The sequence below is a fragment of the Diabrotica undecimpunctata genome, chromosome 4 (genome assembly GCF_040954645.1).
Source record: "Diabrotica undecimpunctata isolate CICGRU chromosome 4, icDiaUnde3, whole genome shotgun sequence".
In the NCBI taxonomy this organism is placed as follows: domain Eukaryota; kingdom Metazoa; phylum Arthropoda; class Insecta; order Coleoptera; family Chrysomelidae; genus Diabrotica; species Diabrotica undecimpunctata.
The window spans coordinates 135292197-135317467 of record NC_092806.1 but is presented as its reverse complement, the minus strand read 5'-3'; the positions used below and the strand labels follow the sequence as shown (position 1 = coordinate 135317467).

Sequence of the window (25271 nt, the reverse complement as noted above, 5' to 3'; positions counted from 1 at the left end):
TATTCAATATATAATTTTTTGTTTGAGCAAGATGATGTTACGTTATTTCTTTGTGATCTTTTCACACTGATATTGTGAAAAGTTCATTTTTTATTGTATTGTATTTTGTGTATACTATAACTACATTATAACAGAATTAGCCTATTGAAAATAATGCTAAAACTATGCTTCTCCCTTATTTTAATAATATACATATTTTTTTAAATTTGTGATAGCAAGCAAATCCGACCTAACTGCAGTGGCGCACCCAGGTTGGGGGGGGGGTTGGCGGGTTAACCCCCCCCCAGGACCCAGGACTATTCCGACACTGTTACTCACACATTTTAGGAACTCAAAGTGGAGGTCACATCATAAAAAAAAATTTGGTGACCAACCTAAACCCCCCCAGAGGCTAATTCTAGGTGCGCTACTGCCTGACTGAGCGAAATGAGTTATATTTTTGAATGCAGCATGCACTAAATATATAAAATCACCTACCAAGCTCTTAAACTCACAAAAAAAGTTTTGAAGCGCAACCCAGTGTAATTTTGTGTTGTCAATATTCTCTTTTGTACAACCGCGAATCGTTTGTAACGCCAAGTATTCCCTTATTTGATGGCTTGTACATGGTTTATAGATATTCTTGCTGAATAAAAGAGTAAATCACACTTTCTTGTTTCATACTTTTGTGATAAAATTTCAATAAATCTGCTGTTTATAGAATCAAGTACTTTTTCAATAAGAACCAAAGAACTGTCAAGTGTAGGTATTTATCATTACGTACTAAATATGTTTATATGTATATGCACTTTGGAATATTTATTTTGTACATATAGGTTTGGGGCAAAGATGAATTGTTTTTTGGTGAAATAACCTATTGGTCAATGACGTCATACTACATTCCAACGTGAGAATATCTTCATTTGTTTGTTTTGAGAGTGATTGACGCAAACTGGAAAAGTATCAATCAATAAACTCCATGACGAGAAAACATAACAGCAACAGCAGCACCTATTATTACCTCACGCACATGTTTATTCGGCTATTTGCCCGTTACATTGTTCACATAAACATTTTAAAGGGACAGTTAAAAATAAAATACAAATGTGTTGTTTAATACTATTTTTATATATCTAGACAGGATTCTGCGAATACGCGCGTCTACCGTTGACGTTTTCTGAAGCTGACATGCTAGAACGTTTAACGATGTTAAAACAAAAAGTCTAACTGTCATGGTTAATATTATTTGGTCCGCTGAAATATTTCTCTGACAACAAAGTATGCCCGTTAAAGTAACACAAATTATGGTGACTAACCAACCAAAGAAAATGTTCATAAAATAGTTTGTATTGTCCGAGAAGTATAGTAAATACAGTATGTACCTTCTTGTTTACTACTGCTGTTGCGATCGGTCTTTTTTAAGTAAAAAAACACATTCAGTCCTTGATTTACTTTTGCCATAAACATTTTGTTGTTAAAATATGGCACCTTTATGTTTTCCGTGTGTTAGACCAAATATGAAAAGACATTTACAATGCTTAAAGTTATTTATAAACAGAGAAGCAAGTAACCAAATATTAGATCTAAAAATTTGTATCATTTAGCCAATAGCTTTAGATGTTCCAACCATTGTCAAGACCAGGAATGAATTTCGAAATTTTCCCTGTCGGCTCCGAGAGTAGACAGAGAAAATATTCGGAAAGAAAAAGTTAGAACACTCCGGGACTCGGCTACGTGATTTTGATAAGTAGTTTACAGGTCGAGTTTACTTCTACTAAAATATTTCCGGTAATTTTGCTGCACATGAAGGGGTAGTATTTTCAAAGTTATTCCTAGTTTTGACACAGGGTGTACTTAAATAATCTCTCATCTTGTACTATACAGAGTTTGAACTATTTTACATGCTTTCACTAATATGTTTCAAGTTCTTATCAAAGGCGTTTAACAGTTTTTGATGCGATGTATTGGCTTCCTTATTTAAAAAGAAAACATAATGACAAAGAACAATGTGTAAACCTAGAACTAAAAATATCGTAAAATGTAGTTACTTTTATTCTTGGATAATTGTGTAAATGTACATCATCATAATCAAATGACCAATAAAAAAATTATTGGTATTATTTAAAGATTGTATCTCTCCAATGACGCTACAGTCCAAGTTGGACCCTGGTCTCCCCCAGCAACCCTTTTCTTCAGTTATCCACTCTCAATATCTCCCTAGTATCGGTTCTCAGTTCGTCTATCCACCTCTTCCTTGGTCTTTTTACTGGCCAACGTTTCACCAAGTGTTTTACTAGGTGTTCTGTTATTATCTTTTTTATAAGATGACCTGCCTAGCGCAATCTTGTATTTTTGCATAATTTACTATAGAGGGTTGTTTGTACTATTGATATAACTTTGGTTGAACCTTATTCCGCACATATCATTATGGCAAATGGGTCCCAATATTTTTCTTTCAATAGCGCTAATAAAGTTTCTCCTTTTTTCTGTCATAATCCATGTTTTTGCGCCATTCAAAGATCATATGTACCGCAAAATTAAGTTGTCCATTGCATTTTAGTAAAAGGAGATCAGTGATGGGCTCTCATGTTGGTTCTCTGAAAATATCTTAAAATGTAGGTACTTTTAGTCTTGGATGATTGTGTAAATGTACATCATCATAATCAAATGACCAAATGCATAATTATTGGCATTATTCAAAGATCGTATCTCCAATGACGATACAGTCCAAGTTGGACCCTGACCTCCCCCAGCATCCGCCTCCAAGCATCCCTTTCCTCCAGTTATCAATATCTTTCTAGTATCGTTTCTCAGTTCGTCTATTCACCTTTATCTACTGGTCGACGTCCCACCATAGTTTCACCAAGCGTTTTACTAGGTGTTCTTTATAATATTGATATAATTTGTAGTTCAATATTCAATATTTTTCTTTCAATAGAACTAATAAGGTTTATCCTTTTTTCTATCATGATTCATGTTTCTGTGGCATTCAAAGATCATATTATGTACCGCAAAATTAAGTTGTTCATTGCATTCTAGTAAAAGGAGATCAGTGATGGGTTCTCATGATGTCGTTCCTATATTTTCAGTGCTCCTATGATATTCTGAAGTGCCTGTTTCTATAGGGTGGTGAGACTCACTATAGCTGTTTTTACTGCCGTCTTTTGTACCACTGTACTAGTCCTTATATATACTAGTCGCATTATTGCTGAGTACAACCCATGGGATCACTTTTGGTTTCAACCCCAGATTTTATCTAAAACTATTCTTCGGTTACAGAGTAGTTGACTACTCCTGTTGATAATATCGTTGATAAATATTAAATATTATTGTTGAAAAATGTATATAATACATGATCAAGGGGTGTATTCCCAATTAATCTTGTAACGATACATTGTTTTCCGTGTTTATCGGCTATTATCTGGAATTGTTACTTAACTTTAGACAGTTACGACCATTGCGCAGCATCGCTTTGTTAAACTTACTCTACAATTTTTATACTATAACTGAAAACAACTAAATATTAAAAAAAGTACGTCCAAAAGGCGCGTAGTCACTTCCAACAGTAATATGTATATACCATAGTAAAAATAGGCGTGTATTTTTGGCGACAAAATAAAATTAAATTCATATTTCGCTGACGACCGCATGTTGTTTTTCAAATTGATCGTGTTCTTGCTCAAAAGTAAAAAATGACACGAGAATTTTTACACTTGTACAATTTAACTAATTGTTTTTTTTTTCTACTCAATTATGTTGTTCGTTTATGTACCTGAATCGCATAAAATAAAACATCGCTACTACTATTGACGCGTATACCGTGAAAAGCTGTTAGATTCCACAAAACATCATAACTGACCAACCAACTAAAAATTCGCCTTCCAACACATCCAATATTCTATGTTCAATCGTACAAAAATTGTTCAAATAATGACAATTCCCGAAATATTCAATTGTATTAATCCTTAGTCTAAATGTTGCACATGTGATGAGTGCAGTGAATGTACCGGTGAGAAATGTTTAGAACGCATTCATGAACTATTTGTTTGTTTGTTTATTTTATTATTTGTCTGTCATTATAAATATAATATAATGTCAGACCAATCAAATTCACTTAAAATGATCAAATCTTACTAAGAGTCATATCAGTTTTTTTAGGAACCAGCTGTTCGTTTTCTTCAAACCATCTCTGATCTGACTAGTTCGGAAATCGTTGTAAATAATTGTCCGGTGGTTTCTTGGTGTTGTGACCAAAGTCTTCTTTAACCAATCAGTTGAAAATATTCCAGTGACATAAATTCGGATAAATAAATCATAAGTGATTTAATACCCCTTTCTCCTAGCGGGTCGGATAATTTAAGATAGTAATAGATAATTTTATTTTTATTTCATATTAATGGGAAGATCTTAACTCCACAATACCAGCGTTCTTAAAGTGGCTTGCTAATTATATGTTAAAAAATTAACAGTCCAAGAAGAATTTTCGAAAGTAATAAAAAACACATCAGTAATGAATTAGATTCATATCTTCATTCAAGTGTTTGTTTTATAGACTATAGGACATTACGTATTCTTCCTTTGGAATGAAATTCTCGATTCTACAAGTGGGCGTGGTTTAATCTCCTCGGCCGGCTACCCACTGTTGTTCTCAAGAATGTAGGTAATAGTTCATAGATGTGTACACGGTGTCCTGAATAAGCCGTACATTTTTGTGGTTTAAGAAAGTCAAAGTGAATGAATGGATATACCCAGATGTTATGCAATGATATAATTGGAAAAGTAACTCGATAGGTTTTTATTCATAATATTACATATACGATTTAACTTTTGAATAACTTCTAAATTTAAAGGGGGCGACCAAATGAATCACAGTATTTAGTGATTAGTATTCTTTTTTCTATTCTTCGTTATATATATATATATATATATATATATATATATATATATATATATATATATATATATATATGGCAGGGCTGCATTTTTCCCCGCTACTAACTACTATTCTGAGTTCGTTTTCAATAAAGCAGTGGATAATGTTCAATGTGGTATAAAAATGAATGGCGTCAATATTAATAATTTGAGATATGCGGATGACACAGTGTTAATTGCAAGCAATTACGAAGAACTTCAAAACATCTAATTAATAGGATTACCACAACGTGTGATGAATATGGTATTAAGCTAAACACCGCAAAGACAAAGGTGATGATCGTCAGTAAAACGCCAATACAACTGGAAGTGGTAACAGCTTATGGTGAACAACTGGAGAGAACAACAGTATCACTTACCTTGGTTGTAATCTAAATGGGAACTGGGACATGAGCAAAGAAATTAGAATACGGATAGAGAAGGCCAGAGCTGCATTCTTTAAGATGAAGAAACTGTTCATGTGATGAAAATGTGGAAACAATATTACTTTAAGTCTGAATCACACTATAATCACAGTTAATTTTATATTCGATAAAATCACTCCCTATTAACTATTACAAAAATTAGACTATGATAACGTCAAATCTCTTTATCCGCTTACAATTGACTTGACAAAACTATTCTGATTTTAATAAACGAACCCCAACAAATTAATGTAGTTTCTTACGTCTATGACCTGATAAGTCGTACAAGAAATTTTGAAAGTTATATACAGATCACAATAATTGATAACAGTGTTTTATATAAAGCTTAGAGGTCGCTGGTTAAATGAATTTAGTAATAATAATGGAGACAAATGCAATATTTTGACTGTAAATAAATCAGCGAAAAATAGCAAATACAACTGTGAATAAATTACGAAATTAACTAGCCTTACTCATTATTGTTGTCTGTACAAAGAGTGTAGACTTACCTTTTGGTATATCGATGTTTTCGTAGCCCATGTGTAGCGTTGACCGTCGCTACGCCATCCGAGGCACAAAAGAAGGGACGTCCCGTGTGGTTACTGTTCGCTGTTTCGGTGATAAGTGTGTGTCTCGTCTTGGGACTTGAGATTGGGATGATCAGAAAAAACCCTCTAACCGTAAAGTGGTTTATGGGCAAGTGCATCTTATAAATTTTGTGTATATTGGCGACACAAAATACCAAAAGAAGTCAAATTTTCCGTACTTAAAACATAATAAATGAGATAGCCAGTTTACCAATTTTACGAGATTTTATGAAATAACCAGAAACAATATATTTTAAAGCAAATAAGTTAGAATATGCCATTGAATTAGATCACATTATAGTACAGTAAAAGAAAAATATTGAATGTAAAATATGAAAATAAATACCACATGCTTTCCCAAACAAACAGGATAAAAGAAAAAAAAAGAATTAGAAAAAGCTGAAGTGAAATTATAAATCCAGACACCAAATGAACACATTGATAGAATATTCCCTGAGAAGAGGGAGATATATTGTAATATAATACATTAAGGTATATAGTATAATCGGAATACGTCGTTTAACTCGATTTAACACTAGTAATAAAAATTTACGATGAAACTTAAGTGGCTCTTAGCCACACCGGTCTTAAGAAGTCTGGATTAATAGATTCCAACCCTTATCGCAGCTGTATCGTTGTGATCTCTATTTTTTGCATTATTTATGTCTTTGGTGTAATGAAAGTGACGTATATTTCTTTATTTGGTAATAAAAACACTGCATTCTCGTCTTTTACACATTCATTTTTATTGTTTTAAAGCAACAAAGAAGCCATTTTCCCGTTTCTTCGAGGATTATGGGTACAATAGCCAGCTGCGTTTTTTGACCTCGCCGTTTGCATCATAGTAAAGTGGATTAATATGCTAATGTTTCTACAACTATAAACTGTAAAGGAAATCTGACCGATAGAGTAAACAAAATAGGAATGACAGCGCTAGTAGCGGGAACACTATTCTTACAAAGAGAACTGAATTTCTTAGAAGGCAGGAAGTAACGAGGCGATTAAATACGGAAATATGTAGTTATGATGCGCGAGGATATCAAAACAAACACACTTTCAGGTGTGAATTGCATTGAAGGTGTATTGACAATAAGATTATATTGGTATTTAATAGACGTGGAAGTAATAATAATATACGGAGTGATCAAATAATGATAGCACGATAATATTACGATTTGGTACAATTAAGTACCCTTCATTAACAGAATTGTTATTACCATAAAAACGCTAAAACGTTGTTATATTGATTACCTCCTTCCTACAACTTTTCTAATGCTATAACTTCGTTAGTTGTTTGCTTAGTTTATCTGTCTTGATCCATACTGCGTCGTGCAATCCGTTACTGCCCAATCTTCATCTTAGTGGGTTGTAAGCACAAACGTAGTTCAAAGTTATCTATTTAGTCCGTAAAATAGTTTCGAAACACAATTCAGATTTCTGCCTTAATCTGAGCCTTCTAAAAATTGCAAGTCAAAGCAGACGTTGATAAAGATGTTAATAGAGACATGGGGAATCTAAAATTTGCATTCCACGACATGTCTCCTCAACTAAGCAGAAATCATTAGCGAATTGGTTTCTTGTACTCATACAGAGTCAAATACTCAAATCTTGACTGTCTTTTTCATTTTATCTATTTAGCTTTACAATACAAACAAAACTTTTGGTGAGAGTACACAGCAGAGGAGCTGCCTATGTTCAAAAATGGACATGACGTATTAAGAACATTTTTGTTAGGTGTATGGCAGTTGCTAAAATACCTAGTACATACAAGAAACGGAAGATCTTGATTGAATGCGACATCTGAAAGTTCACTAACTCATGCAGCAGATAGTAAAATATAGATATGTAGGTAGATGGGTATAGAAATTAACAAATTGGAGCTAATTTAAATGATCATCTGTCACTCAAAATCTCAACTACTTTGTCGAGTCGAATGTCTTGATTCGGTTCTTTGCCCAACATCTCCATTCTCTTATGTCTAGCTCCTGGAGATCTTTTTCTTCGTCATCTAGCCACCTAATTGTTGATTCTCTTCCTAGACGCTTTTTTTGAGATATTAGCTAATACACTGCTTTTGTACATTTGCCAGTTGTCCCAATTTTCCGTCTTCTGATTTCCAGTCTCCATTTATCTCGGTCCCGGGTCATATATTCGAGGTCTTCATAGTCTTGGGTCATCACTATCTGGTCGTCTGCAAAACTCAATGTGTACAATATTGCGTCGTTTAGAGGAATTCCCATGTCTCTGCATTTTCTTTCCCACGTCTTCATCGCTTGCTCCGAGTAGATCTTAAACAAAGTAGGAGACACGCAGCATCTTTGTTGAGTCCTTTGCAGATAGTGAAACTCTTGGATACCTCCTGACCTTTCTTTATTTTATTTTTGTTGTTCTTGTAGAGGTTTTGAACAGCCTTGATTAAGGTTACACTAATATTTGTTTTCTCGAGAGCTTCCCAAAGTGTTTGTTGAGGCACACTATCATAAGCTTTTTTAAGGTCCACTTAGAGGAGATGTATTGGTTGATTTCGTGCTACTATTTTTTCGATTAGCTGGGTAACAGTAAACAGATGGTCAATAGTTGATCTACCTGCTCTAAAGTAAGCCTGTTCTTCTGCCTCCATATCACAGAATTCCATTCTCTTTTTGATGAGTTTTCCATAAACTCTCGAGATGGTGCTAAGGACTGCGATTCCTCGATAATTGTCACATACATCTTTACTTACCTTCTTATGTATTGTCTTGTTAAACGATGTCCTCCATTCCTCCGGTATACTCTCTCCGTTAATACATTCTTGGTAACAGTAGACTTAAACCTGTTCCTCGCTGTGCATCTCACGTTCATTCGCTTGACTTTTTTCAGCTCTTGCTGAATTTTACCGAAATTTTTTGACCACTTTTCAGTAAGTTTCTCTTCTTCGAATGTATTGCCTGTAAAGGGATATAATTTCATAGTGTGTCATGGTTTTACTTTTATCACAGTTTACTGTGATAAACTGACAATATCGTTTAGATATTGTCAGTTTATGTTAATATCTAATTGGGTTCAATCCAGCAATCAGTTTTGGTAATATGGGACCTCCATGTCTGTATATATATATATATATATATATATATATATATATATATATATATATATATATATATATATATATATATATATATATATATATATATATATATTATATAAGGTATTTTGCGCTAAGCCTTCACCTCATTCCAATACTTTCCTTGACATCTTATCTCGTCCATAATGAATATTCTCTAAGTTTGTACTGGGCATCTTCTTTCTTGGGGATTCCACTCTCGGGCAATATTTGCAATACTGGATTTATTTTTTCTGATGATGTTAGGCCAGAAAATACGAACAATTCGTCGTAGACATTTATTAATAAAGACCTGCAGTTTATCAGTAAGGGTTTTTGTCACTTTCCAGGTTTCACATCCGTATAGTAGAACAGACATGCCATTTGGCTGGAATATGTGGATCTTTGTCTTTGTAGTATACTCGTCAGACCTCCAAACAGGGTTGAGCATGCTGAATGCTTGTTGAGCTTTTCGTATCCTCATACGAATATCGTCTTCTGTACCTCCGCTTTTTGTTATGACTCTTCCAAGATACGTAAAGTTTTCCACATTTTCAATCTGCATCTGCCTCCATGTCTGACTACTCGGTTTATTTTAATGGCTTGGGTTTGTTGTTGAGTTGTTTAATATCTTGTTCCTCTTGATCCACGTATTTAACTTGGGTCTTTTCATCTTCTTTCTACTGGTGTCTTCCTTATTATTTTCTTTGTTATTTCATTCTCTTGCATCCGTTTAACGTGGCTCATTCAGCATAAAAGTCTAATTCTTATAAATGTTACGGTGTCAGGTTTGTTGTTGCTTCTTGCTGACCAAAAAAAAAAAAAAATAATGAGACTATAACAAGATTTAAGGATGGATCTATCGGAATTAAAAAAAAATTGGAAACAATATGCAGAATGTATAAAAATTAAACTGTAATCAAAGTTTCACATTTATATAAATCCTTAATATTTTTATTCCTACTTTAATTGCTAAATGCTTTTGTAATTGGTATATTCTTGTAGGCTTTACTACTACTGATAACATTTTAATATACTCTAATTAGTATTATCCTTCTACTCCTTTATCGGCTGGACATGATAAAAACAAATATTAATTACCCAATGGCAGGCCAGCAGATACAGTAATTTCAAAAACCTGTAATTAATATCGGCCCATCTTAGTTTTTATTCTGTTAGTGGAGCCACATCCAGTTCAACTGATGGCTCGACACACTTAAGATAGGCGATAGGAATTATCGGAGGAAGGTAGACATTCTTTTAATGGGCCAGAAATGGACCCATGCTGCGTCTCGTTCTTTATCCAACGTTGTTACAACTATGTGTCATCGTAAATATGCATAATGTATAGGGTGATCTGTTTACGATTTTTATACAGGATACTCGCCGTGACTGTTATTGTTTAATTAACATATCTTCGTTCTATAATAAATTATATTCTTATTTTGATCAATAAAATAATAAAACAATACAGGTGACAAATTTTAAGCAATTTTTATTATTTTCTCAACAGATTCGTCGTGTTGCTTGGATTGTACAATCGACACTATTTCAGTAAGAATGCGCAAAAATTTATTTATTTTTTGTTAAAATATTACAGAGAATATTGTATATAATAAAAATTTACCCGGAACAATTGCATGCTAAATAATAATCGAATAAAATACGTGATATAATGGACGTTATCAATGACAATCAATTTTTTTGAAGAACCGTAGAAGAATTTGTGTAGGGGGCTATAATCTGGTGGTCTTAAAACAAAATGTACAAGGCGTATATAAAATCTATGACTTTTAATGAGTACAAATAGATGATGCTGACATTGAATGAATAACATTACGTCTAGTTTCCTGAAATATGTCTTCTTTGTAGATGTTGCATAAGAGTGGTAAACATATGCATCCTTGTCGAACTAAGTAGATTAGTGTACCTGTCATTTCCCCTTCAACTCTAACAAAATATTGCACAAAATATATACAACAAAATTGACGAGATCCATAAAATAAATAACCTGCTGAATTCTGAAAATGTTTTAAAATCTATAAGGCAGATGGAACAAGATATTTTCATTATAACATCCGTTTTTTCGGATGTTTCGATGACACTTCCAAGGTTCAAGTCCAAGACCCAAATTCAACTGAGATTAAGATGGAGTTAGAAAGACTCTCTTCAAACATCAGTAAAATATTTAATCATATTAATTTTACTAACAAATTATCTACTATACCAACGAAAAAGAGGTATTGAAGAAAAATATATAATATATGCCACCTCAGGTACCCAAACCGAAGACCCTCAACATTTCGAATCAAATTCAGAGCAAACGTCAAAAATTACAGAAGATAAATTCCATTATGTAGTTATTAGCAACTTAACCGCAATATACAAGTGGTTCACTACATTAAAGAGAAGCACCAGGTACCCAAACTGAAGACCCTCAACATTTCGAATCAATTTCAGAGCAAACGTCAAAAATTACAGAAGATAAATGTCATTATGTAGTTATTAGCAACTTAATCGCAATATACAAGTGGTCCACTACATTAAAGAGAAGCTAGGTACCAAGAAATGTATTAAATGTTATGCCCTCCTTAAAGATGCCGACACAGCGTGTGGTCTTCATTCAAAATAGGTATAAAATCTTAAACCTCCATTAAGTTATTGTTTAATAAGGAAATTTGGTCACCTAGTGTAAACATTAAATGGTTTATAGAATCCTCATATTCCGAACCAACACCTACATCTGAGTCAAATATGAGTCCGAAGAACATCAGAAGCCCCGTTAGTTTGGAAAATACAATTACCATTTCAAGCAATAACAAAAATGAAATAAAAACACAAAAGACTCACAGACAAGCAGGCCATCGAAATTTGCAAATCTAGTAATCCTTTCCATTCCCATATTAATTTTATTAAGAAAGATACTTTGGAACCATTGATAAATCTGGATCCTCTGACCCCACCAAGAGTTAGATTAACTAATAACAAACAATCGATATCTTCTAGAAAGCTTAAGAAAACGGGATATCTTAAAAGCCATTCTACATCTTGATTTTCTACACGGCCAACTTGCTTCAATATGTTACGATGGATTTACCAACATAAGCGTTAAACTCTTTTTGGCTTCCAAAGAACTTCCCACTAAGACAGAAGATCTACGAAAAATCTTTACAGAATTTAACAATGTCTGTGGAATTCATCCAACTGAGGTGGAAGCTGATCTTGCTGCTTTTAGGTCCTTTCTCACTTCGAAAAGAATTATTCACCTTCAAAAATCAAGAGAATGTCGACGAAATTACTATTCCGTTGTCTCACCAAAACGAAATTTTTAAACAATACCATTTGTTCCGTGGGACTAGAAAGCTCAAATTAATTTAGTGATGACAATTTTAGCATGGTTCTGATTAATATTCGTTCTATGAGATATAAAACAGATGAACTCTTTTTGTTTCTAGAGGAATTAGGATTTCCTCCGATAGATGTGGTTACAGAGCACTGGCTTGAAGTCAACGAGCCTTTTTTGTAGAAAAATATATCACAATTGCTAATTCTTTCTACAAATAATGGTATGACTTTCTGTTAAATGAAAATTCGTTGAGTTTTCCTTAGTTTTTAATAAGAATCTTAATCTATACATTCTTGTGCATTTATAGATCACCTGACTCTTCCACGCAACTATTTTTTCAGAATCCGCTAGATTTGTTACATGACCTGCCCAATAAAGGCAGAAAAATTCTATGCAATGACTTCAATATAATATATTGGAGAAATAAAAATATCGGGAAAGAAACGAAAGGCAGAATTTACAAAACAGTCATCAGACCAACAATGGCATACGCGACAGAAACAAGACCTGACACAGAGAGGACAAAAAGGATGTTAGAAACAGCCGAGATGAAAACACTTAAAAAAATTGATGGTAAGACACTATGGGACAGAGCTAGAAGTACAGATATACGACGTAAATGCAAGGTGGAGAACATCAAGGACTGGGTAAGAAATAGAAGAGTAGAATGGAACGATCATATAAGCCGAATGAAAACAATAGAGTAGTAAAGACGGCAAGAGACGGTTCCCCAATAGGAAGACGATCAGTAGGAAGATCACGAAAACGATAGAAGGATAACTTACTGGAGGCACATTGAAAAACAGACGCCATGTCTATATAAAAAGAAGAAGACTTCAATATAAATTACGCTGCTGCTTATGCTACCCTTGGTCATTATATTCGAATCGTATGGTCTGTCTCACAATGCACGTTAATTCTCTTACAAGAATTACTCAAACAACATATGCCATAGTTGATTATATTTTCTCAGATTTCTCACCCTTGATGTCCGCTCTACAATTATTAATGTGGGACTATTTGATCATGAAGCATTATATACCAAGTTTGACACTCTCAGCAAACTCTCCTCGAAAACCTGACGTTGATGTATGATTTTTTTCGCTCAGAACTCTCTAAATTCCTAAATTTATTCTTGACTTCTGGGTGGCACTTTCCTTTTGTGGAAACTGTTCTGCCACTCTTTTTTGTGACTGATAAAGCTTTTGACTGTGTAGATCACGACATTTTGATAAAAAAAATTAAATTTCTACCGAATTCAAGGTATTTCTTTGAATTGGTTCCAAGCTTTACTAGCTATAGGTAAAATTATAAAAGAGAAGAGAGCATTAACAGTTGGGGTTAAAATATTAAAAATTGCAGTGAAAACTGTTCGGTCATAGTAATCTTCGCAAATAAAGTACTAGAATCTTGGTACCCACTAGAGATAAGTGATATATAATTGTATACTTAATCACGACAAAGTATTTAGCAATGACCTTGGATTCTAAACTCCGATGGAAGATTCACGGTAAGAGAAAAATAGAAATGTAATCGGTCGTATTATATATCTATCACTACTACAGGGTCTATAAGTATTAAAATGATATAAATTTTTCAAAATCTACATTAGCAAAGATAAAGTATACTATCCAGCGAAACTTTATGATAAGCGTTCTTAAAAGGTGTGTCAAATGGTTTTGTAAAAGAAGGCTTATTGATATTTTTCTATCTATGTAATATAATCTCCTACCCGCACATAAGTATAAAGATTACTAAACCCAGCATGTTTGAAAAATTACCTCCAGAATTGGTTGCAAAGTAAAAATGTTGTAAAGTAAGAATGTAAGTTAGGTTTGTTAAAGGCTCCTATAATATAATGTTGGAAATTTTCGGTTGGTGATTTTTTAAGTAACAAAAAATCCAGAAAATAAAACCTATGTGTTAGGTTTAATTTGTGAAATACCTATATAAATTGTTCGTAAAATCTAACTGTTATCATTTGCGTATTTAAATTTAATGATAATACCAAATACTAATATGGCATTTCTAAGAAAACGCATCGAACTTTATTTTTAAGATACCGACATAAATATTTGTCAAAATGCGTGTGAAATTCGGGTCTTATCGATAAGTATCGTTTCGATTACATGTTAGAAATAATTTGTATTTGTGTACAAAGTACGTTTTTTATCATACAATAATTGTGTCAACGCATTATTCAATTACTATAAGCTTATAATCGCAACTGACAGTATAGCAGGCTATAGTTTCACTAACAGTATAGTATTATACCTATACAGGGTGTTTCAAAAAAAGGTAACACCGTCTTTAGAATAAGTAAAAATTGAAAAAAAAATTGGGGTTTGCCTAGGAAACATTTTTTGTAACGCCATCCCTTTTCTAGATAAAGGGCGTCGAAGAAAAAAAAATTACACATTTTTTATGATTTTACTGAAACTACTGGCAACATTGTAATGAAATTTTATACGAATATGTTTTGGAAGCTGATACATCTAATGAATTTGTTTTTATATCTTACTCTCATAGAGGGCGCTAGTTACAAGGTTTGTACCAAGTATTATTCAACATAACTTTTTTGGAGGTAGAATTATTAATCAAAATTTCAAGTGAACTTAAACATCATACAATTTTACACACAAAAAAAACTCTTGGTAAAAACAATGACTAATGAAAAAACGAGTAAAAATTGTAAGATTGGCAAATGGATTTAGTGTCCGCAGTCATATAAACACAAACAAACAACAATACTCTTGGTAAAACTTCATACTGTGTACGGTTTCCGGAATATTTTGATTTGAAAATTATGAAGAGTACCAAGAGTACCTTTTTGGTGTAAAATTGTATGATGTTTACGTTCACTTGAAATTTTGATTAATAATTCTACCCTTAAAAAAGTTGAGATGTATCAGCTTCCAAAACATATTCGTATAAAATTTCATTACGATGTTGCCAGTAATTTCAGCAAAATCGTAAAAAATGTGTAATTTTTTTTCTTCAACGCTTAAATCTTGAAAAAGGATGGCGTTACAAAAATCTTTTACTAAGAAAATCCCAATTATTTTTTAGTTATTTACCTATCCTAGAGACGGTGTTACCTTTTTTGAAACACCCTGTATATACATAAATATAAAGATCAGAAAATATTAAAAAGGTTATTAGTTTCTTAGTAAATAAGTGAAAATTTCTGCTAGAATAATCATCACCATCATCACCCAGCCCTTTGCGTCGACTGCTGGGCATAGGCATCCCTCATTTTTGTCCATTTTGTTCTATCTTGAGTACTTTTCATCCAATTTCTCGACAGTTCCAACCTCGGCCTCCACTCAAGCAATATCTTCGTCCACTTTTCATCACTGTGTCCGGCCCAGTTCCATTTCAGTGTGGCAATTCGGGAAATTACGTCGGTAACGCTTGTTTTTCGTCTTAAGTCTTCATTTCTAACTCAAGTCACGAAGCTATATACTCAGCATTGATCTTTCCATTTTCCTCTGAGCTATTGTGCTATATTATGTATCTGCTATATACGCTACGTGGTAAAAACTATGTCCTGATTTTAGTTTAATTAAGTGTTCACCACGTCTTCTGACTTCTCTGAGACCGACTATGTCCCACTTTATGTTTTCTAGTTCGCACTCAAGTTCAGTAAGTCTTTCATCGAATAGTAGAAAACGTACATTATATGTTGTTCCTATATAAAGTGTCGTCTTATTCGGGTAACTTTTTTCTGTCCTTGTCAATTTTTTGTCCCCCTCCATAGAATCCATGGGACAGACTGATAATTTATCAGACTAGAAGAATAGTATGAAATAAACCTGTTAAATTAATTAATATGCAGAAAAGGAGCAACATACCCGCACCCCGTAGTAGGTAAAGACTATAAAATGACCTTTGACCGTTTCTAAAAGCCAGGAAACCGTACTTGAGTATTGTGGTTTCTGCCATAATAAATAAATTTTGCTAATTCCCTCAAATTTAAAAGCTCACGCCAATGATGCCTTGAACTGTAGAGCTTTTCGCTTGTAGAAAATTATGTTTCTTTCTTATTTTACATTTACCGAGTCTTCAAAATCGCCTACTGTTTCCAAAAAAGCTATTGTATTGTAGCTGTTTTTCGCTATATATTTTATAAAATCTTTTTTTAACTCTGAACCCCCAAGAAAACCACAAAGTTCGGGAAAGAAATAACATCCGAACATCAAATCCGAGATATTCCGGTACTGTAAATTAGAAAAAAGTAAGAAAATTCATTTCAATAAAACAACTTCCTGATCATAACAAGACATTTACACAGTAAAACCAATTTTTCTGCCATTATCAGGACATTAAAGAGAGTCGGATTATAAATTTAACGCCTGGTTGTTGTGTCCACGTAAAGCCGACCAATTCCATTTCCTCGAATCAAAAAACAAACAACCTTTCTTCCTCCCATTTGTCATCAAATAAAAAATGAGACGTTGGCGCCCGTCAGGTAAAATTCCGTATCGAAAGGCTCCAGTACTGAACTGTGGGTACCTACTCTGCTGCGTTCTCGATTTTGAGCCCACTCCTTATCTTTTACCGTTTACGAAATCCTCATGCCATGCCGTTCATTCTTGTAATCAAACTGTATGCGGGAAAGTCTAAAAAAAGTAAGATAAGTATATAGTTTCCGAACCCACGGTTTTTGTCTCGCCGAGAGGCCCAATTTATAGTGCAGTAAAATTTCGACCAATTGCCAAACAAAATATTCTCCTTAATGTATTTTTATTTGAACATATTTGTGTCTTAAAATAATTATTCTTATTCACTTTACCTTAAAGCAGCTGTTTTCAGGTATAATGCATTCGGATGTTAAGTGTACATTTTTTAAAATATTTTCCTTATATTACTTCTTTTTTACGATACTCCATATTGTCGTACTTTTATTACTAGATTTGTTAGTTAGATTAGCACAAGCAGTGCGTTTTTCAGTTTTTATTGCTTGCTTTTTTAGTTCTTAATTATTTGACAATATTTAACCGATTCATCAGCAGTATGTGTTTTATTATGTTGCTTTGCAAGCAGAGTTGTTTCCTTATATATCTAAGTTTACTGTTAAAACAGTGAATAGCAGGTTTTATTTTTTGACGTTCTTTATAGAGAAACAAATTCTGTTTCCCTCGCACATATATGTCATAAACATTTATGTCAAGTGGGTTGAATTACATTGAATTACATCATCAAAAACATTCTAATATTTTGATTTAATTCCATCCACAAAATCCTTAACATTTCTCTCATTAATCAATCTTTTTTAAAAGATCTTCTTTGTAATATAGTGGTACTTCTATATACGAGTGCCCTAATATACGAGTATTTTAAGATACGAGCAGCCGAGTGAGCGATATTTTGCTTTGAGATGAGAGCAAGATTTAAAATACGAAGATTCGCACACTATTTCGCTACATTCGACTCTATCATGCTTGCCACATGTATAAAAATATGGAGAAACTACTGGTGGTGTGGGTGACAGAGAAGGTTTAAGGAGGAATCCTAACACCAAGAATTATATGTGAGAAAGCACGAGCGATTTACGGTTATTTGCTGAACCACAGACGAAGAATCGGGAGACTCGCTTAACTTTAACTTTAGGAAAAGGACCGATATACAGTCCGTCGTCAGGAATGGTGAGGCAGCAAGTTCGGATGTGGTAAATGTGGGAATGCGGTAAACTAAGGTTTACATCAAAAACGTTGTTTTCCGAACTGATAGAAGCCAAATAGTGCTTCCCCAGCAAGTCTTCAACTGTGACGAGACAAGGCTTTTCTGGAAAAGGATGCCGAATAGGACTTACATAACGACAGAGGAGAAAACGATGTCAGGTCATAAACCCGTGAAGGATAGATTAACACTAGCACTTTGCGCCGATGCGAGTGGCGACTTCAAAATCAAGCATCTGCTAGTTTACCATTCGGAAAATCGCCGAGCCTTTAAGACACCTCGGATTTTAAAAGAAAAACTGCAAGTTATGTACAGGGCAAATCCGAAGGCGTGGGTCACCAGCAAATTCTTTGTAGAGTGGATAAACTTAGTGTTTGGCCCTTCTGTTAAAAAATTTCACCGGAAAACAAGCTACCCATGTAAGCCCTTTTTTTTCTCTACTGCTAATCCACAAAATCTCGAAGATGATTTACTCGAAGAGTTCAACTTTATAAAGGTTCTTTACCTACCACCCAACACCAATCCTATCCTGCAGCCAATTATTCAGCAGGTGATTTCTAATTTTAAGAAGTAGCACACCAAGCACATTTTTCGACGCCGCTTTGAGGTGACGGAGAACACAAACCTTACCCTTCGAAAGTTCTGGAAGGACAACTTTAACATCGTGATATGCCTAAGAATTATTGATTAGGCATGGCTGGGTGTTACAACGAGGACCTTAACCTCTGGAAGAAACTGTAGCCTGAGGCTGTAACTGAAAGGGCCTTCTAAGGATTGGAACCCTGTAGGCAGAGGACATTGTTTCTCTTTGAAAATCCATGGGTCTGGGGGTGGATTAGAGAGATGTACACGAACTCGTCGAGGATAGTCTCAGGAGCTGACAACCGAGGAGTTACGCGATTTACATTCGCAGCAGCATACGGTGGCTCAATAAAAATTTCATTTTGAAGAGGAGCCAGAGATGTAGGAGGTTATCTTTATAAAAGAAATCTTGGGAATGTGGGAGAAAGTTGTAGAGTTCGTGGATAACACTCACCACTAAAAAGTTGCAACTAGTCGTGCATCGAAGTTACTCAATGAAACTTGCCTAACAAATTTTCACAATATCCTGAAAGGGAAGAAGAAACAAACCTCCTTGGACAGTTTTTTTAAACGATCTGCAGGTGAAAATGAGCAAAGGCTGAAGGAAAAAACGAAGACGAGTGACGAAAATTAAGCACTTCACTGTTTCTTTTATTATGTCGAGAACGAATTCAACTCGTATGTCGAGGTACCACTGTACCTCGACCTTATGATATCTCATAAGCCTTGCTTATGAGATATCCTTAGAAGAAGAGGATTCATTGTAATAATATGATATATACTTTGAGTTCAGTGAAATTAAAAAGTTAATTTCTAAAATAAAGATAGTTACCTAACAGAATTTATTGTGTTGTTGAATTCACAGAAAAATGTATAACAAAACTAAATACATGATTATATTTAATTACATTATCATCTACGAGTAGTATATCTGTGTATATGCCAGGCGTGTGAGTTCAAACAAATAAAGTACAAATTTGTACAACCTTATTTTTAAGCGTTAATCAGAAAGATTATAGGCTATTCGTATAAACGATCAAAGTTCGAAATTTAAACGTTATATGTATAATGTTTATTATATACGGCACCGTTCAAAAAGGTAGTATCGCTGAGATCTTTGTACTAGCATATTTTATAATTTGCACAAAATGTAATGCTTTAAAATTGAGGTAAACTCAAAAGAAAATATAAAAATAATGGGGAGGTACGAAAACGAGCAGAACGTGCAGACATGGTAATAAGGACGAAATCTTAACCCTGACGAAACATCAAAAAGAAACAGTTTCAGACCCATGGCCTACAAACCCCGAAAGCAATGTAACCTTAGAACACACACACTGTTAGTATTTTTACCATATTTTACTGTTGAATCACACCACGAATATCGAGCCCATTTGAGGAATTACAAAATATGGTGTAGCTACTCCCAAGCAGATAGCTCCCAATACGTCTGTCTAAAAATGAATATGGCAAAAATAAAAACAATACACAGACGAGCAAAGAGTATAACTATAAATGGCAATGAGATGAGAATATGTCCAAGAATATATCTACCTAAACCAAATTTTGAAACTTGACTAAGAGAACAAAAATGCGGAAATCATAGAAGAGCAAAACTATCAAGAGCAGAATTTGGAAAACTTAAATGAATATTTAAGAATCGCAAAATTCCTTAATACTTAAGGAGGAAAGTAGTTAACCAGTACTTTCTTCTTATCATGGCATATAGATGTCAAAACTGGACGCTAACTAAGGCAAATATAACCAATAGGAGATTATATAGATATGAAGAGGAACGACTGGGTAAGATACGTGAGGATATCTCAACAAAAATTGCATGCTACACTATTAGACAAACGGACGAACGTTGGAACGCTACAAGACAATATTGGAGACCCTACAAAGGTAGTTGATCAAGTGGAAGACCACAGATGAGATTGGTAGATGACATAAAAAAAAATAGCCGAAATAAATTGGAAATATGTTCCTGAGGATAAAGAACGATGAAAGGAGTTGGGGGATGATGAAAGGAATGGAGTACTTTATCCTAAAATCGTCAATAGAAGGCTAAGAAGGAAAAATAAATCAACCAATAGTAAAATGTATTACTAAAAACTATGGACTGCAAGTTTGTGTAGTGTAGTGTCTGTGTTAAGTAAAATCATAGTATTTACAAACAGTCGTTCATTTTATCCTAACTATTTTTTTATATCTAATAGCTGCCAGATGCCAGGTAGCGCTAGATGTTGGGTGTCTCTCTGAGAGACCGAATCTACGTCGTAGAACAAAAACAACACACGCTATCGAAAAAATCGCGTCGTTAAAATAGAATTGGACAGGACACGTCCCCAGATTTTCAGACAACCGATGGACAAAACGTATTGTCGAGTGGAGACCAATACTCTACGGAGCAGAGGACGCCCACCAATCAGATGAACTGACGACCTGAAGCGTGTTAGCAGTTGGATGCAAGCCGCTCAAGACAGAGACAGATGGAAAGAGTTGAGGTAGACCTATGTCCAACAGTGGACACATACAGGTTGATCATGATGATGATATTTAATAGAAAAATCTGCACCCTGATCGGTTTCGAACTCGAGGCGAACGAATTTTTCGAAGAGTTAAAAGATTTTTATATTGTCTCATTTTGGTCGTTCTATCGCCCTTATCCTATCTAGTAACTGATAGATATAAAATTTGACTTTTTTTAAATTACAATTGATCATTGAAGAAATAAATGTTCACATTAGTCGACAGAATTAAGAATATTAGAAATAACACCAGATGATAGCTGTTTTCTAGTTCTAAATAAAATGTAGAATTACACAAAAGAAGAAGTGAACTAGACGCATAAAATGCGAAAATATTTCCCATTTATTGGTATAATCAAGATTTAAGTTTTCTTTTAACAGTTTTGTATATTCTGTAGAATAATTAAAATGTACCTGGGCTATAATCATGATGAGAGGACGAATTCCCGTGTCTGGGTGCATAGGCGGCTGCGGCGGCGACCAACCAAGAAACATTTGAAGATAGTGCAGGCGCCACAGCCAATTCTGATGGGTGGCATGTCGTGGCGGTCGTTCCGATTTCTTCGTCTCTCTCTAATTGACGTTGTCGCTCTCTGTCTGTCGGCCGCAGGGGAGCAACCGAAATAATAATCAGTTGTGTCTGAGAAAGCATTGATAATGACGACTTATTTTTTACAAAATTGGATAATTGATTTCTCGGCTGGTTGTTGTTTCCAAAACAGACTCACAAAATTGCCGCATATGTACCTAAAGTACAGACTGTTGCTGCTATGCTTCTCTTTTATTTTATATACCGGTCATCAAAACAAAGGAAAAAAGGATTGGTATTGTGTTTAAATGTAATTTAGTTAATTTAATAAATAATTTAATTCTAGAGGAGAACTGCAAAGAAATAATATTCTTCCTTAATCCGAATTCTGCTTATTACCAATACTTAACGAACCTAAATTTGTTAGTTAAGAATCACGCCAGTATTTTAAAGCGACAAATAAAATTTCTCCCACAGTATGATCTTATCAGCAATTACATATACTTCAGCAGCGTAGGGCAAAACTTGCAAGACCAATAAAAAGATAAAAAATATCCCAAAATCGTCTAATAACAGAAGCGGTTAACATCCCTAACTACGTGTTAAAAAGATTGATTCTCAGGGACCCAAAACAGACAAGCATATTGAAACAAATGGCATAGGAAATCTTCATGTCAATCTTCAATCCAAAAGAGACATGGCAAACTATGACGAAAACTAGAACTAAGGTCGAAAAAGAAAACAACATAAATAACCAGATCGTATGGAATCTTCAAATACTTAAAAAAATTCTTTGTTGTCGGGATATAAGTTTAGGACTACGCCTAAGGATACTTCGGTGTTAATATTAACTACTCTTTATGATTTGGAAGCATGGACATTAAAACAAGTGCATCTGAATAAGTTGGTGTCCTACGAATATCATGGACTCAAATAATGTCAAACAGAGACGGTACTACAAGAATAGGAAATGAAGCTAAAATATTGTTGACTGTCAAGAGAAGGAAACTTGAGCACTTAGGACACGTGATGAGAGTGCCAATATACTCATTATTGCAACAGGTTTCTTTTATAGATAGTTCCATTTTCTAAACTAGGACTCATGAGAATCGCGATTCCTGAGCATCGAGACCACCTACCGACAGACGCAGTCTCGGTAGCCAGACACTCTGGGCGACTTGCTGGCGAGGAAAGCAAAATTTATTTTGCTAAATCACACATGCGGAGAAAAGAAAAAGCGAGAGGTTTTAAGAAAAGGACAAAACCTTATTGCTAAATTCAGTGTTTTCTCCTCAGCAAAGGAGTCTCAGATGTTCCATTTACCATGGCATCCAAGATAAAAACTATTAAACCTTCCCAACGTCATGCCATGCGATTGTGCTTGGTTAGCTTGGGAGGTCAGAGGTATGGTATGTTCCGTTTGATCTTCAGACATGAAAATTCCTTACTCCTAAATCCTGAATTGCTTACTCATGTCGATAGGAGTTGAGATTTACTGAATTTGTGTAAATTATTACTTTTTTGTTCTTTAAGCAAAAAATTATGGTTTAATTTATGATTTTTTTGTAAGGATATGTTTGGCATATATAGACTTGTTTTCTGTTGACAAAACTAGTTTTGTGTGCAGTTGAAACCACTTCCTGTTTGGCCTATGTATACTTTTGAGTATCTGTTACCAGTAGTCATACAGGTCATAAAAATATGAATGAAATAAATTATTTTCTTAGGGCCGATGGACTGGCACAATAATAGACAACAGATAATACTTTTCACGGTAATTTGACTGAAACATTGATGTTATTAGGTCGGTAATCAATCCTGTTACACGTAAACTGTAAGTGGCTTAAATACAAATTTCGTAAAAAAAACACCTTTGACAAACTATTGAAATCTGGCCAACTGGCCAATGAGCTATAACACAAACCATTACAACTCACTGTGTTATGATTTCATGTTAAATACTAAAGAAACAAGAAGGTTTTATTGTATTGAGCCTTCGTTCTATTACATTGGTGTCAAACAGCCTTAACATTCAAATATGGAGTCTCTGTTCGTGGTTTGCTGATGTCTTTTTAATTACTTTATCCGCTGTCTTCATGCCCATGTCCAAAAGATAACTGTTCTGTATCTACCAAGGAGAGTTAAAACGATATTTGCTAACACTTTATTCTGAAATGTCTGGATGATATATATATATTACTAGCTTTGGCATAACCCCAAAGTTGACAACCATATATCCCTATTGCCTTAGTATTAGATGATGGGCTAGTAGTTTATTACGAATCTACCATTCTGAGTTTTTCCAAGTATCCAATACATTTTTTTAGATCGAATATCAAGGTGTTTTTTTTAACATGAATTGAAGTGCAGTTTTTAATAATGCCAAATGGTTTGCTGATCTTGCGTGTGTATTTTTACTTACTTTATTTTAACTGATATATTTTGTAAAGTTAATATGGGTTTTGTAAAGTTAATATAGGTGAATTTGGTTCTATTGAAAGTAATAAGAACTATATTACTTATTTGAACTTATATTATTTATAACTTATATAACTTTTGCATTAAATCATTCAGGGAAAGATCCAAGGTAAACGCGGTCCTGGTAGAAGAAGAACATCATGGCTAAAGAATCTAAGACAATGGTACGGAAAATCGACTACATCATTATTTGGAGCTGCCGTCAATAAAGTCAGGATAACGAATATGGTAACCAACATGATATCCAACGATTGATTCATCTTCATAGATTCTGTATTTATATTCTTCCACCTGATTCAAATTATGGGCGTTCATGCTATTCCCACGAGGTAGGCTGAGATTTATGTAAGACGGATCAGTATATTCGTTCCTCTTTAAAGATGTATTACTCTTGGACATCACTTATCTGTCCCTGGACCTTGATCCCCTTCGGCAAGAGTTGTTATACCTAAGATTGAAGACATACTAATAAAACCTAATTATCCTGGCTTCTGTTGCCATGTTTTAAATATGGCAAAAAGGAAAATAAACCACGCAAAGTTTTGCATTCAGTGTATCTTTTTTTACATTGCGTGTATCTTTTTTTACATTGCGTGTAGTAGTTTTATTCTCATGATTTGCACTACACACATTAATATTTTTGTAAATGGTTAAATATCACTATAATCTCAATGAGCCTACTCTGATTTGTATTACTAGATAACAGCTTTCGTAAAAATAGTAAATTATCCATAAAATATACTAAACTTAAAACATTTACTTGATAAATTATAATGATATCGTTGTATCGTTCCTCAATCAAGCTTCAATCTTTATTAAAAAATTCACCAAACTAAAAGCCACATAAATGTTTTCATCGAATTTTTCGGTTAGATTGAGAGAACTCGATCAAATCTTAGATAAGACATCTAAAAGCTTAATTTTTCGTGGAACATATCGCTGAAACAAAGAATGGTATTTTTCACGTCCAAATGTATTATTATTCCGAGAAAATCTCTAGTTAGGTAGCCACATTAATGTCGTTTTGGAGGAGAGATCATAAACATTCCTTTAAAACACTCGTTAAAAGCAATATCTGGTACACTGTCACCACACGGTGGTTTTTTCCTTCTGTGAAATGACAATCTAAGTCACGGAAT

At 34.1% G+C, this 25271-nt stretch overlaps 1 protein-coding gene across 2 annotated transcripts in view; it reads left to right on the top strand.

The window, feature by feature from the left end:
* The window catches only part of Dad (Daughters against dpp), a 149798-nt gene that overhangs the window by 18457 nt on the left and 106070 nt on the right, over positions 1 to 25271 (top strand). The window lies entirely within an intron of this gene.